The 16,376-nt window shown below is 37.1% G+C and overlaps 1 long non-coding RNA gene across 1 annotated transcript in view; it reads left to right on the forward strand.

Moving 5' to 3' along the window:
- The window catches only part of LOC144456796 (uncharacterized), a 21,262-nt gene extending 14,688 nt beyond the window's left edge, over positions 1 to 6,574 (forward strand). The window contains exon 2 of the long non-coding RNA XR_013485894.1: positions 2,132 to 6,574. This is a non-coding gene — a long non-coding RNA (uncharacterized LOC144456796). The remainder of the gene's footprint in view (positions 1 to 2,131) is intronic.
- Positions 6,575 to 16,376: the final 9,802 nt, after the last annotated feature.

Below are 16,376 nucleotides of genomic sequence, written 5' to 3' on the forward strand. Positions count from 1 at the left end.
GTGGATAGAGCACTGGCCCTGGAGTCAGGAGGACCTGAGTTCAAATATGACCTCAGACACTTGACACTTACTAGCTGTGTGACTCTAGACAAGTCATTTAATCCCATTGCCTAGCCAAAAAAAAATTATCTTGCTGAGTCAGAAAAAATAATAGCAAGGTTCATTTGGAAGAACAGAGGGTCAGGAACTTCAAAGAAACCGAGAGAAAAGATGTAAAGGAACTAGATTCAGTAGTATCAGACCTTAAACCATATTATAAGGTGAGAGTAGTGTTGAAGTATAAAATGAATAATGTGGATTATTTTAAATTAAAATTTTCCTGTATAAATAAAACCTATGTAGCTAAGAATAGAGGGAATGGAGAAAATTGGGGAAAAACTCTCATTGGCAATCTCCCAGATAGAATGTGATTGGGTTACAATATTGTTGTGGTGTAGGAAAATGATGAGCTGGTGATTGAAAATAAATATGGAAAGACTTGGGAGTATGAAGGAAGATGCTATCCACCTTCAGAGAAACAGATGACAGATAGAAGTAAAATACTCCTTAATTTCCTTTATTCACTGATTGTTTCTTCCTGTCTTCATACCGTAAGTTCATAGGTAAGACTTACTACTCCAGACAATTCTGCCAGAACCAAATACTCTTCTAACTGACCTTTTCACTTTTCATTCAACCCTTTCCTAAATATCTCTACCAATAATGACTTTTCCTAAATCAGAATTAGCTGTAATTAGCAAAAATCACTGATATAAACAAATAGTAACCAGGTCTCTTATTATAGGCCTAACATTATGGCTGCTATAGAGGAATCAAACAATTAAAAACTCATACTAAAGGCACTTATAATTTCCCAGCAGGGGGTTTCCTACTTCTGTCAAGTAAACTTTTTAATTAAGAAGAGCTCTTCACAATTTCACAACCAAAAGCTCACTGGCCTAAAGCTTGCAGACTCCAATCTTTGAAAATTAGGACAATATGCTAAGTATATGACCTCACCAACAGCAAACTGGCCAAGATGACAAAAGGTGGGAATAGTTAAAGTTGGTTGAGTTGTGGAAAGAGAAGCACACTAATACACTGTTGTCGGAACTCTGAATTAGTCCAACTATTCTGGAGAGCAATTTGGAATTACGTGGGAAAAAATGTCTTCAAGTGCCCATACCCTTTGATGCAGAGATCCCACTGCTAAGCATATACCCCCAAGGGCCTAAAGGGTTTGATTAAAAAGGAATGATAAAAATGTAGGTTCCATATACACCAAAATATTTATAGCAAAACTTTTTGTAGTGACACAGAAATGGAAACAAAATAGATGCTCATTGATGGGGAAATGGCTAAATGAAATATGGCCCACAAATGCAATAGAGTATTACTGTGCTGTAGTAAACAACGAATATGATGAATAGGGAGAGGCATGGAAGACATATGAACTAATATAAAGTGAAATAAGTAGAACCAAGAAAATAATGTACACAATAACTGTAAAAATGTTAATGGAAAGAACAATAACAAAATAATAAAATGTCATGAAATCATATCAACCAAGATTGGCTCCAAAGAAAAGATATAAGGATACCCTTTCCTCCCTTCTTTGCAGAGGTGGGAAAAGGAGGTTGTAGGACCCTGCATATAATGTAGGTCTTGGTCAATGTTGGGTTTGTTTTGCTGAAATATGTTTCTTCTCTTTTTCATTCTTTATTATAAAAGTAGGGTCTCTTGGTGGGGTGTGAAGGAGGGGGTATATTGGAAAGTGTAAGTAATGTATGTCAAAATATATCAATAAATTTTTTAATTTAGAAAGAAAAAATAAAAGAACATTTGTCGTTCTGCAATCCTGTAGCATCTTTCTTATTCTTTGTGATTTTTCTTTTTTAAATAAATCTTACTTTTATCAATATCTTTTGTTTTTTAATTTCTTCTTCATTTCTGAAGATATTCCTCCCTTCTTCTCTACCCAGTGAATCATACTTTCTAACAAATATATCATGGTGAGAATCCCCCTGATTTGCTGAACTGGAGCACCTCTCATAGATCTGGGCATGTCTTCTTTGGGTCTTTGAGGAGGGACACATATTTTGGCCCCTTACTAATTAATATGCATGACCAGTAACTCCTCTGGTTTTCACAGGCTTCCATAACTTGGGATTGTACTACAGAGGATTGCCAACTGAGCCAGGAAGAACTACCCATTCCAGGGGCTCTAAGAAGGAAGAAGAGGCTTCTGGCTCTTCATGAAGCAGTTTCATCAGTAGGAAACAGCCAAGTCAAGCTCTCCCTTGAACTTTCAGCATGGATAAAAAAGATTTCTTTCCTCTCTGTAATCACAAAGCAATGATGACTGCACAAACATAACAGCAAGAACAAGTGCTTGCCTAGATGAGCCTGAAGACAGACCTCAAGTCCGTATTTACCTTTCATGTGTTTCTTTCCTTGACCTCTGGTCACCAAACATTGATTCTGAGAAATGGATATTTTCAATCTTGTAGCTAAGCTCATAAGTTTAGGAGGTTGGTGGTTAGTTTCCCATTAGAAGGTGATTGGTACAAGTAACACCTACTAAGGGCCCTGCCAGGTAGGCTAAAATTTTTTCCCTAAAAGATGGTATAACTCTCTTTAAGATAATTTGGTCCAGGGAACTAAGGCTTAAACCACTGACAAGTTTTCCGGTCACCTAAATACAAAAGCTCATCTCAGGAGTCAGAGGCTTTTCAGACTTGGCACCGGCTTCTGAATGGGCAAACCACAATGGCAAATATGGAGGCAAGAGTGCTTTATTCTGCTGAATATCTGCTTTATACCTGATAAATATCTTTTCCATGCTATTGTTAAGAAAATCTCTTTTCACTAGGTGTTCAGTGATCTGCGGTACCTCTTTTCATTCTATTTCCTAACCTGAACCATCAGGCAAGTCTGAGTCAAGCCCATCTCAGAACAAGGAGATTTTCACAACAGTTTTTCAAAGGAGAAGGAATGGCTTTTGGTCTTATATATTTGTGTTAATTCCTCGTATCTCTTGAATACCAGAGATATATCTTGAAAAAATAATTTCTCAAATAATGTTTTCCCTTATTATTCCCTTATTCCCATATTACACCACCTATGTGGTCTTTTGAAGATAACTAACAGTAGATCAGCAATTATGTCTATCAGTTTGTTTGGTTTTGTTTTATTTTTTTCAGTTTTCAGGGATGAAGTTCATCCAGGACTGATGACTTAGCTCACCAAGTCCTCTCTAGTTCCCTGCTTATCTTGAATTTCAGGTACCTGTTTCTCATTTTTGTTTGACCCTTTCTAATCCAAAAGTCGTTCTCCTAGGCAGAGAAAACAGAAGCAAATTAGAGTTGAGTACTTGAACCTTTTCTCTGTTGTTCTGTCATCAATTACCATCGTCTCATCCACTTGGAGTAATGATCCTGTCCTTTCTTTGATCCTTCTCTTTTCTCTAAGGTAGAAAAAAAAAGAATAAAAATACTCTTTTTGTTTCCTTTAGTATTTAGATCCTTAGTGCTACTGATACTATTCTTATAGGACTCTATCATACTTCTTGGTAATCTTCTTCATTTACTTGCCCTCACTTCCATCTTTTTTTCAACTTTTTTTTAAAAAAAGAATACTTTATTGTGCTATTTTGTACATCATTGTCACTTTCCAATGATTCCCCTAATCCTACCCCACAGATCCCTTCTTGTCAGGTAGTTGATGAACATTTACTGAGCACTCTCTATGTCTTTTTAATGTAGCAAAGATGATTCTGATTTGCTGGTGTGGTAGGACCAATGGATTCCTGATAGTTTCATTGACTCTGATACAGCTTCCTTCTCTCATGCAACCTGATTGACCTCAGATTCTCTGATGCAGCTTGTTGGTCTACGGGCATAAAAGGTCTCAACGTCAAGTAATCATGACCTCTCAAATTTGGTGAGTGCCTGAAGCCACATAAGTTGCTATAGCCCAACGACTAATTGACCTGACTCATTTCCAGATGAGAAGGCTGCATCCAGAGACACTGTGTCATTGTGTTCTATTTTCATATCTTTGATATGTTAGGGCAAAATAAACCTCCACTTTGTTAAAAGTTCAATAATTTGCAAATGCCTATTTTGCCCCAACATTGAACCTAAGCAAAGAGCGTATTGGTAGTAGAGTCGTGGCAACAATAGCTGAAATGGGGCACTTCCCATGGAGTTTGACATCTTGTTTCTCTCTCTTCTATTGCATCATTGTCCTCACCTGGAAAATCTCCAAGATATAACTTAGGTATGTATCAAGTTTATGTTCTTTAAAAAAATGTTCCTTCTAGAAATGATACTCAATATAAAATACGGATAGGAAAGTTGTGTAGTTCTTCCACAGCAAAAAATTTATTAAAAAAACAAGGTTGAAAAAATTCTCATTCAAAAATGCAGAAAATAGGAAGCATTTGAAATAGCCCTTTACACTCACTACAATGTCCCAAGCTACTACTACTCCTCACAGATTGTTGTTTGTCCTTCATTCTTGAAGAGGACTAATGAGAGAAATTTACCCTTCAGTGAGATCAAGCATTACAGAATGAACAGAGCCTCTGTGTGAGTCCACAGCAGCCATTTTAGGGAGCCCCTAAACTGTTGAATACATAAAGATTGATGTAGATTTTTCAAGGAAACTACATGTCCCTGAGGTTTGCAAAAATTTAGCACCTACAAAATACTCAGGAAGACATGAACAAGTAGTCAAAATTATACACCTTTGGTTTATTATTCTTCACAAACTAAAACAAAACCTAAACTATCTTTGAGAATTCAACAAATAAAATATAATAAAATTGAAGCATTATTATAGACAAAACTGTTGTCCTCAATCTTCTGGATATAACATTGATTCATCAGAAGTTAAGAGTATTTTTAATACGTGGAAGCATGCTGAAGATTCATAATTTCCAAATTACATGGACCAAGTAATTCTCAAAATATAGAGACCTGCCAGAAAGGAGGTGGGGTGGGGTGGGAACATGTGAGGACAGGGAAAAAAATGTGTCATCCCTGTCATTCTGTCTTCTGACTTGTCCTGAAGATGCTTCCAGGGATTCTACGGTAGATGAGCTTATACCCTAACACTTTAATTCGATTAAAAAATAAATTATTCTATTTATCAGCCCAGTGGTTCACTGGACATTAAATATAAAAGAACAATCATAGGATTATGCCTGATTCAAGTGTCATTTCTATCTGAACTACCTCTAACATATAGATATGAAAATAATAGTAGATATTATTTATGTTTATTATATATAACAGTAATAAATATTTTAAAGTTTTCAGTGTACTTCAAATATATTATTTTACAAAAAAACAAAAACAAAAACAAATATTTTATTTGATCCTTACAATAACCCTGTAGGGGCAGTTACACAACAATGGATGGGACCCTCAAAAAAGCAAATTTAGTATTGATTTAAGTAAAAAACTTTCTAATGGAGTCAGCCAAAAGTGGATTAGGCTCTTTTAGGAGATGTAGAATTCTCCCTTACCAGGGGTTTTCGAGCAAAGGCTGTTTTGACTCTTTGCTAGGTTTGTCGTAGAAAAGATTCTTTTTCAGCTGTTGGACTAATCATTGAGGTCTCTTCCATCTGTGAAATTTTATAATTTTGGTTCTCTGACTACAGGTTGAACCTCAGTTTCCCCATCTGCAGAATGCAGCTAATATGACATGCAGCATTAAATCACAGGGTGATTATGAGTATTTCTTTCTTTTTAAATCATACCTGTGATTTCCTTAATACAGGGAACCCCTGGTGAAGAGATACCTTTGGTGGATTTAAATCAACACCCAGCACTGGTGTTGCAACTTAGAGTCTTAGAGAGTTGCCTGGGAGCACTAGGAGATTAAATGACCTGTCCTGGGTCACCGAAGTATAAAGGGTTTTGGACAGGACTTCAACCCAGATCTTCTTGACTTTGAAGTCAGTTCTCTAACTATTGTACTACATGAGATAATTCTGTAAAGAGCTTTGCAAATTATAAAGCACAATATAAATGTTGGTTATTATTATTATTAATCCTTTGCATTGGCCATTTTGTAACCTGTGGTCATCTTCATAGTAGAATGATCATGTTAAATAGAATGTAAGCTCTTAGATTATAGGTACTGGGTGATTTTAAAAATTGTTTTATTGTGAATGCCTGGCACATAGTAGGAGCTTAAAAAAAACACAACCAAACATATTTGCTGAACTGAAATTAGTTGTGATATACAAAAAGTAAGATGGCCAAAGAATATATGGTGTGCCCATTTAGCTATAGGAACATAACAGGCCAAGGCACGAGCATCTACAAATGGAGATGTCCCCAAATGCCACTGTGTGGTCACTGATTCAATGGCACAACTTAAGAAATTAATTCCAAACTTACAGTCAAGATAACCAAGAACAAAACACTTCCAATGTTTTGGTACAAGACCATGTAAAAGCAACTTTGTATATACAGATTTTTGCAATTTGGCTAAATTGACTGGAATATAGCCCTTTATCAAGAGATACTAGCATTCTAATTTGTTATAAATTGAATTCTGTGTTCCCTATTGACTTTTTTTTTTTAAAACAATTGTCATCAAAAAAGAGTATTAGGTTTTTTGAGAAGGGATTGTTGGAGGAGATAGCTCTGTAACTTGTAGACTTTCTTATTCTACTAATATCTGTCTTTAAAAGTTGTTATTTTATTAGCTTGATTATTTTAGGGAAAAGAAAATATTAGATTTTTGTATTTTAGCTCCCTGTGACCAAAAGTAGTAATTGTGTTTCTTTTCTCTCGGCTAATGTAAAAGACACTTTGTCCTACCCTTGATTTGATGGAGATTTTTCAGTTTTCTGTTACTTCTTAATAAAAGTATAGCCTTTTTGAAATATAGTTATAAGTATATGCTGACTTCAAGATATTTTCTTTTATGCCTCCATGCACACTACCCAAGAATGTCTTTGTGATTTCAAACTATGGGGGAAAAAACAACAACAAAATTAACACTTACATTTTATACCCATAAGAGAAATGAGCAATTTATAAACTGAACACAAGACTTAAGAAAAGGAAAAAGAATAACTGTCAAATTAGTTATCCATAGGGGCAGCTAGGTGGCACAGTGGATAGAACACTGAGCCTAGAGTCAGGAGTATCTAAGTTCAAATCCTACCTCAGAGCAGATACTTGACACTTACTAGCTGTGTGACCCTGGCCACGTCACTTAACCCCAATTGCCTCACCACCAAAAAAAAAATCAGTCATCTATGTTAATTTGTTTTATTGGGAATTAAGGGCTGAAGAGGAATTTTCCATAAAATGGGCAATATACTTATCCTGGGATATGTCTTATTTCTACAAGACATATATATTTCTATAAATATATGTCTTTATTTCTATAAATGTAATCTAATTGAGGGCAGGGTCTATATCACACGTGTGTGATCATTTCTGTGTGTAGCTGAGGTAGAGTGGAGAAAGAGGTCATGGGAAATGAGTAAATGGGGAATTGTGAGGTTAGAGTGTTTGAGGGATTATAAATATTTACGTTGAGCTCTCCTAATATGAAGGCAGGAGTTGGAGAAGAGAAAGACTATGAGCACTCATTGAGGAAAGAAAGGAAGCATCTCAGGGGTGGGAAACCTGTGGCCTGGAGGTCCTCAAGTGGTCCTCTGACTGAATCCAAACTTCACAGAAAAAAATCCCCTCAATAAAAGGATTTGTTCTGTGAAACTTAGACTGAAAAGACCACACCCAAGGACCTAGAAGGACACATCTGGCCTCCAGGCCACAGGTTCCCCACCTCTGTCCTAGAGATTGGTAGACAAGAGATAAAAGAATTTTGATTGGGTAGTAGATATAGATTGAATGAACATCAAAGGAGAGGTTGAGTGATGGTAGTAAAGGGTAAACTCAGAAGTAGCATTCAGGAGCCAGAAATACTCTAATTCCCCCATCACAACCAGTGAGTTGGGTGAAATGATTGAAAATATTATTAGTCCTAGGAAGACATATGAACTGATGAAAAGTGAAGTGAGTAAGACCAGGAGAACAATTTACACAGTATCAGTAATATTGTAAATATAATCAACTGTGAAAGACAGTAACTCTGATTAACACAATGACCCACCACAATACCAAAGGATTCATGGTAAAAAATGCAATCTACCTTCAGACAGAGAACTGTTGAACTCAGAATGTAGAATGAAGCATATTTTTTTTTCTTTCTAGCTCTTTTTCTTTTTTTTGGGAACATAGCTAATGCAGAAATTTGTTTCACATATCTATATATATTTTGATTGGTTTTGTTTTTCTTGCCTTCTCAGTGGGTCAGAGTTGGGGGAAAGAGAATTTGGAACTGAAAATAAAATAAAATTGAATTTTTAAAAAATGAAAGTATTATTAGTTACAGACAATACCTTGCTTAAAACATACCTTTTGATGTAAGACATCTCCAAAGGCCTTGTGATGGAAAATGCTACCCACATCCAAAGAAAGAACTATGGAATTTGAATGCAGATCGAAGCATACTATTTGCTATTTTTTTCTCTTCTGTTGACTTTTGTTTCCTCTTTCTGGTGGTTCCTCCTATTGGTTCTAATTTTTACTTGCAACATCACTAATCTGAAAATATGTTTAATAAGAATGTATATATATATATATACACACACACACACACACACACACACACACACACACACACCACACATATATGTATATACACATATATACATATATAGAGAGAGAGCCTATATCAGACTGTGCACTGTCTTGGGGAGGGTAGTGGGGAGGAAGGGGGAGAAAAATTTTAAACTCAAAAGCATATGGAAGTGATTATTGATAGATCAAAATAAATTAATTAAAAAACATACTTTTTGATAAGGCAATTAGTCAGTCAATCACAATTACTGAACAAATATTTGACAAAAGAAGTAGACAGCCTCTGAGTGTATTTGAAAGACAGTCTCTATTTAAATAACTCGAAAACTTATGAATCAGCAGAGTATAGAGGCAACTCATGAGCCTCAGGTTATAATTTCTGCTTTGCCACTATTTTATTGGGTGACCTTGAGAAACCAATTAATCTCTGTGGACTAGTTTCCTCCTCTATAAAATGGCAGAGTTGGTCTAGGTTATCTCTAACATGGCTTCTAACAGTCCATAAATGTGGTGTAGAGTACTGAGCCTAGAGCCTAGAGTACCTGGATTCAAGTCCTGCTTCAGATGCTTCCTTCCTGCATGACCCTGACCAAATTCACTTCCCCTAAATTTTGGAGAGGTCTGGATCTGGATCAGTACAGGTATGAAATCACAGATCTTTGAAGTCATGGGACACCTAAATATGGCTTACCAGAAATTAAAAGGAAGGTCTGAGGATTTCTCTCTTTTCTCTCCCAACATTATCTGTCACCATCTTTGAAGATAATACTTTGTAACTTCTCCCCTTCATCCATATAGCTGGGATGAATAATAAAATTAAACAGCTAAGATTAGACTCGATGCAGCCATTCAAATTAGACTTCCTAGTAAAGCAGAGAGAAAGCATAGGTAGCTTCTTGACTTGGGATTTTGAAATTCTGACATTAACTGTTTAATTTCTGGTGCTGGCATCTCCACACTCCATTAATTCAGTATAAATACAAAGATGCATTACAAGGCCAAGCTTTACTGACAGTGAAAATATTTCTGTTTTGTAGGACTACTCATTTCAAGGTGATCATAAACAAAGTAACAGAAAAAAGTTTTAAAAAAGAGACAAGCCAATGTTTCTGTGGCAGCCCTCCACCTTGACTAGAACTCTTGTCAGTTATAAATGACACACAGTCAAATAATGAACTTTAAACCCAGGCACTAAAATTGTTACAAATTCTCTTTGTGGCCTAAAAGGAACAAGGATTGGGGCTGTTTGATGGCAAGGGAGGCAGGGCAATGTATCCTAAGTCTAGACTCTAGTTAGAGATATGGGTTCAGATCATTCATCTATGTAACCCTGGACAAGTTACCTAACCTCCTTGGACTTCAGCTTCCGGTAAAATTAGGGGCGGGGGTGGGGGGTGGGGAGAGAATAAATGGCTCTGATGTGCCTCCTAGGTCTATATAGTAGATGGAGTCCCTTACTTGAAGTCAGAAAATCCTGGGCTCAACGTCTACCTCTGATATTCATTATGTGTGACCATGCACAACTCTCTGAGCCTCCAAGAATTAGCTGAGGGAGTTCTAAATCACCCAGATGAGACAATGGAAAGAACCCTGGGGTGTCAGTCAGGATATTGGTTCAATTTTCTTTCTTTTCTTTTTTTGTTTTGTTTGGTTTGGTTTGGTGAGGCAGTTGGGGTTAAGTGACTTGCCCAAAGTCACACAACTAAGTAAGTGTTATGTGTTTGAGGCCGGATTTGAACTCAGGTCCTCCTGACTCCGGCACGGTGCTCTATCCATTGTGCCACCTAGCTGTTCCTGGGTACAAGTTTCACACTAGGAGCTTCAGCATCCTCATCTTTTAAATGGGGAAAATGATATTTAGACTATCTTCCTAGTCCTAAATTTAGAACCAAAGAGACCTGAGAGATTAGCTACTTAATAAATCAATCAACAAGCATTTATTAAATATTTTCTATGTGCTAAGGACTGCATCATTTGATAGGAATACAACGACAGTAGAGCAATAGTTCCTTACCTCAGGGAGCTTACATTTGAACAAAGGAGACAACATGTACATGTACTAGTATAATAGTTCTTTTTCTCCCCACCCCCAGCATGGGCAAGGTCTCCCTTCTGGACAACCAAGAGGGAATTTTAGGGTCTGGATTCTGGCAATGTATGACTCATTCCCTGAGAGTCTGGGAAGGGCTGATGACTTGGAGTGCCACACTTGGTAGAAGAGGAGGTGGTTTTTGGCTGGCAAGTTATCCCAAGCACAAGGACTGTCCTTACCCAAGTGTCTCCCTTCTAGGTTTCTGTAAATATTGGCCCACTCTTCTCCATGATTACAGTGTGCAATGACAAACTCTTTTTTAAACTCCTGACGTGCCTCTTTCTGTCTTCTCACTCAGCTCCTGTTGACTTTTTAACTGTTCCTCTCATTTCCTCTGCTCCTTCATTCTAAATGACTCAAATCAGGGTCTCCTGGTGCTAAATAACTCATCTTTCCAATTCACCTTTATGACGATTATGAAATCAAGTCTTTGTTTAATCTGCCCATAGTCTCAAAACAGTTATTTGGTTTATTACTTTCTAAGTATTAACTTTTCAAACGCTTAAAAACCATTTATATGTAAATTAGCTGAGAGACCATAATGCCCTGCAGCCTCTATCCTTAAACAGGGTTTCCCAGTTTTCTATTTGGCCCTGTTCATAGTCTGTCTTTGTCCTATTTTATTTGGACTGTTTCTTCACATTTGAATTTCAACAGTTTTTTGTAAACAAAAATTATTTTGCTGTCCCTTTTTTACAAAAATTGTTCCCATATAAAAAGGAGGTTACTTTATATCCCTCACAAGTTAATTTAATTCTTTTTTATGTAACATTTAAGTGGCATTTTATGCCCCTTAAAGCACCCCCCTTTTTTACATTTTCAGAAACCAAATTGTTCAAATATAAAAGGGAGATTACCTTGTATTTTCTTTTAGTAGAAGACCTTGGGAGGACTTGAAAGATCCTGACAATAGCTACTGGAAGGGTTAGCAGAGCCACAGAAGCAGAGACAGGGACAGGCCAGTACTTGTCAGGGTGCCAAGGGAAGAGTCAGGATTGGATAGAGAGACCACCAAAAAGATCAAGCTTGGATGTTTGATTGAACAATGCCAACAGAGATGAAATGAAACATGGTCAATTAGTAGTCTTGTAAAATCTGTTTTATGTTCCAACAAGGCTGGAATATTAGTTAACTATTTTAGTAGTAATATATTTTAAGATGAATAAGTCATGTTGGTCTTGCAGGGGGAGTTAGAATATTCTTTATTCCTCATTATAAATTCCAGACTCTTCCTTTTCCTCCTTCAAACAATAATCTTTCCTTTTCTGAATTCAACACAATTAAAATTTTTCATCCACTTAAAATTTTGGTAGCTGAAGTATAACTGGCCCCCAGATTTTTTAAAGGAGATCACTACCTGGGGCATCATCTTTCTCTCCTCCTCAACTCCTACCTTTTTGCCAGGGGACTATAATATCCATGCAGATATTCCCTCAAATTCTGACTTCCCATTTTTTTTCTTTATGAAGCATTTATTTTTTCTTGTTACACTTCTCCCAGCACCCCTACACACACACACACACACTCACACCGAAAAATAAAAATAAAAAATAGACTATTGTAGGAAATATGCATAGTCAAGCAAAACAAATTCCCTATTGGCCATATCTGAAAAACATTTCTCTCATTCTTTATATTAATCCACTGCCTCTCTGGCAGTAAATAGATAAGCATCATTCTTCATCATTGGTCCTCTCAAATCATGGTAGATCATTACGTTCTTTGGAGTTTACACCTAGAGTAGGATCTCTGGGCAAAATGTTTAAATGTTTTAGTAACTTTCTTAATGTAGTTCTAAAAGTCTGGAGGTATAATATAGGCAGACCTACATATGGCACCACAGAGAGGAACTTTGGTCAGCCATGGCAATATGAGGCCCCTGGGCCCTGGGAGTGGGGGTAGATCAGAGCTTCAATTAGGCTGAAGCTTGGGACAAAGACAAACCACATAATTAGACATTTTGCCTATGGACAGTCTTGAAGTTTCTGATTTTTCTAAGCTGTATCAGGTTGATTCTCCTCAAGAGCCAAGTGAAAAAAGTTTGAGTCATTCTAAAGAGAACCAGATAATCTGTTACATGAATAGAAATCCTAAGGGATTAGGGTGATAGAATGACTAAAGGATGGGGTAAGGAGACACTGCTTCCCCATCATTAAAATTGCTTCTACATTGTCTTCCTATCAAACAGAGAATCTTAATAGCATATGACAACGAAACTCTCAACTATGTGTGGAGACAATTCTTGTTCAAGTAGAGGTTCAGATGGCTTCTGAAGTCCCTAGGGACCCTTTCTAACCTAGGGAGTCCCTAACTCCCTAGGGACCGTTCTGTGTTCTAACATCTAACACAGATGTGCTGTGACTGATGTGGTCAATGAAGGGATTTTTGCAGCCTCTGGCTTCCAATTACCAACAGGGGGCAGTGAAGCAACATAGCTATGTTAATAGAATCATTAGTGATGCCAACATTAGACCAAGTCCCATTCATCTTTCAAAGTTCCACTGAAGTTCCATCTGCTCTGTGAAACCTTCCTCACCCACCCCAGCTCACAATGATCTCTCTCATTCTCTCCCCTTCCTCTGAAATACCATGGCACTTATTGTCCATACTCTTTATTTGGCTTTTAATCTCATGCTACCTTCTGTTGCTATCTAACACCCATGTCTGCTTAACTTATTTCCCTACTCTAAAAATTCATCCCCTCTTAAAGCCTAGTACAATATTTTATGTCAGGGATTTAAGGAAGAAGCTATGTAATACTGTTGAAAAAGTACTAGGCTAACTGCAAGGCATTTACCTTGTTCTGTTCAAAGACAGGAAAAAAAGTCCCATATACACCAAAATATAGTAGCTTTTTTGTGTGTGTGATAGCAAAGAACTGGAAACAAAGTAGATGCATATCCATTGGGGAATGGCTAAACAAATTGTGGTACATGAATATGAGAGAATATTACTAATCTATAAGAAATGATGAAGAATTCAAAGAAACCTGGGAAGCCCTACATGAACTAAATCAGAGTGAAGTAAGCAGAACCAGGAAAATTATATCAATCACTCAACAAGCATTTATTAAGCACCGACTAGGGGCCAAGTACTGTGGTAGATGCTGGGAATGCAAAGTCCTTGCTCTTAAAGATCTTTATTTTATCAGGGTAAAAACAACATGTTAATCTGTAAGTATATACAATATAGATACAAAATTAATACAAGATGATTTTACAAGGAAAGGAATAGCAGCTAGGAGGTCAAGGAAAGAAGAGCTTATGGAGAAAATGGTATTTGAACTGAGTCAAAAACTAATGATTTTCAGAAGAAGAGGTGAAGAACATCCTCATGCCAGGCATGGAAGATAGCCCGTGCAAAAGCACAACAATCTGAGACAGAGCGGTGTGAGTTAGAATTAGGAAAATGAGTTTGAAGGAAATTAATGTTATAATATGGCCAAAAAGATAGGCTGGGGCCTGATAAGGGTTTTAAATCCTAAAAGTAAGAGCCCAATGGAGGTTATTGAGTAGGAGAATGATGTAGTCAGACCTGTACTTTGGGATAATCTCTTTGGGATTTATATAAAGGATAGATTACAGAAAGAAGAGACGAGGCAGGAAGAGCAATTTTGAGGCTATTATAACATATTTGACTAATATTAATGAGGCTAACATTACATGATATGATGTTAATAACATAATAATCCAGGCAAGAGATCATGAGGACTTGAACTAGGATGGCAGCCATGTGAGTAGAGAGAAGTAGACAAATTCATCCAAGAGATGCTGTGAGGATAAAATCAACAAGCCTTGGCAACTGAATGGATGTGGTGGGGGGAGGGAGGATGAGAGAGAAAGTGAGGAGTCAGGTGTGACTCTGAAATTGCAAACCTAGGTGACTGTAAGGATGGTGGTTCTGTGGGAAAGACAATAAAACCCAGAAACTTCTATGTGAGAGAGTTACCCAGAGATTAAATTATGTTCCCAGGGTCATACCACCATATCTATATGTCAGAGATGAGACTTGAACTTGGGTTTTCTTGGCTGAAAGGCCAGCTCTCTACACAGCATACTACACTACCTCTCAATGAAATACAGTGAAATATGCATAATGACTACAACTGTGTACATAGAAAGAACAACCACCAAAAATAAAGAAAATGGTGTATCACTCACAAAAACAAAACACACAAACCAAAAACTATTGGTTTCCATCTAAAGCCAGTATTCAATACTAATTAGAAAGCAATGTAAATAGAAAAAAAATCAGACGGCTTTGGATTTAACATATGCTCTCCTAGTAAGAAAAAGTGAAAGACGACAGGCAAGTGTCACCATCAGCTGTAAAGGAAGAAAACTTAGCAACAACCAGTCCACTCCAGACATGGTCTCAGGATGTTTCTTAGGGCTGTAGGGACTTTGAGGAAACCAATGCTGATGTGCTATGGTTGCTGTTCATATACCAACTGTTCTGGCTATCTCATTTCTTGCAGGGGCCCTTATATCCTACAGAAGAACTTTGAGCAAACTTCTTTACCCTGGCTAGGTTCTCACTCCTCACCAGATCTTCTTTTCCTTCTTTCAGAACAAGGAAAGAGTAGATTATTATCTTTTCCAGATTAATCACAGCCTTGCTGTTCTCAGGAACTCACATAGGGGTTAGGCATTTTATTTCTGCCAGTGGAAACTGATGTCCAAAGCTTCACAGCACTGATCAATAGATAAGAAGATATGGATAGATATCTAGGTAGATATAAGTTTTCAGTATCAGAAACAAGTTCTTAACTATTCTTAAACTTGTGGCAGGATTTTATTCTTTAGCTTGTTAAGGATATCAATTCCTAACTGTTAGGCCTGTCACTTAACACCACAGAACCTGAAGCCATACTTTAGCTTCCATAAGGGAGTTAGTCTTTTCCCAAGTCCTACTTCCAACACCTTATGATTAGTCCTGGGAATCATTCTGAAGAGGAGAGTCAGATAAGTATAGTACTTTGGGTAAGATTCCTATTACTAGTTATGAAAAGGTAAATGCCCTTTGGTAACCTCAGGGATCAAAGTATCTGCCTCAGGCAAATCTAAAAAGTCAGACCACTGGTTGGCCTGACCTACTTACTGTAAGAACAGATTACACACATCAGCTCCTTGGGCAACATCCCCTGTCATGTGTTAAAAGTTAGCTTAGGTCATTTTATTCTTACACAACTCTCCATTGTACATGGGAAGAAGCTTGTTAATGTGTTTGGATCATTTCCCATTTAAATTTGATTTCCACTTAAATAGTATTCAAGGTCTACAGATCTTATGATATTCCACATGAATAACTTAGTAACACATCTTTGGCACTGAGTCTTCAATTTTGATCAGGCTAAGGGTTGTGATTACACACTTAGCTCAGCTCACATGCTGTGGACTTTAGTCACCACAGAAATTAAACTCAACATTGTCCACATGTTCTTTCAATACATTAGCATATCCATCGATCTGTGATCATTAGATCATGAGCTCTTTGAGACTGGGGACTATTTTCTGCTTTTCCTTGTATGCCCAGTCCTTAGGATAGCGCCTGGAACATGGTAGGCACTTAATATTGATTGACTGCCTGATCTCATCAGTATGCATGCTCCCTCCACTGATGTAAATGGC

The sequence above is a fragment of the Phascolarctos cinereus genome, unplaced genomic scaffold (genome assembly GCF_003287225.1).
Source record: "Phascolarctos cinereus isolate Bilbo 61053 unplaced genomic scaffold, phaCin_HiC Scaffold_4;HRSCAF=312, whole genome shotgun sequence".
NCBI classification, from domain to species: domain Eukaryota; kingdom Metazoa; phylum Chordata; class Mammalia; order Diprotodontia; family Phascolarctidae; genus Phascolarctos; species Phascolarctos cinereus.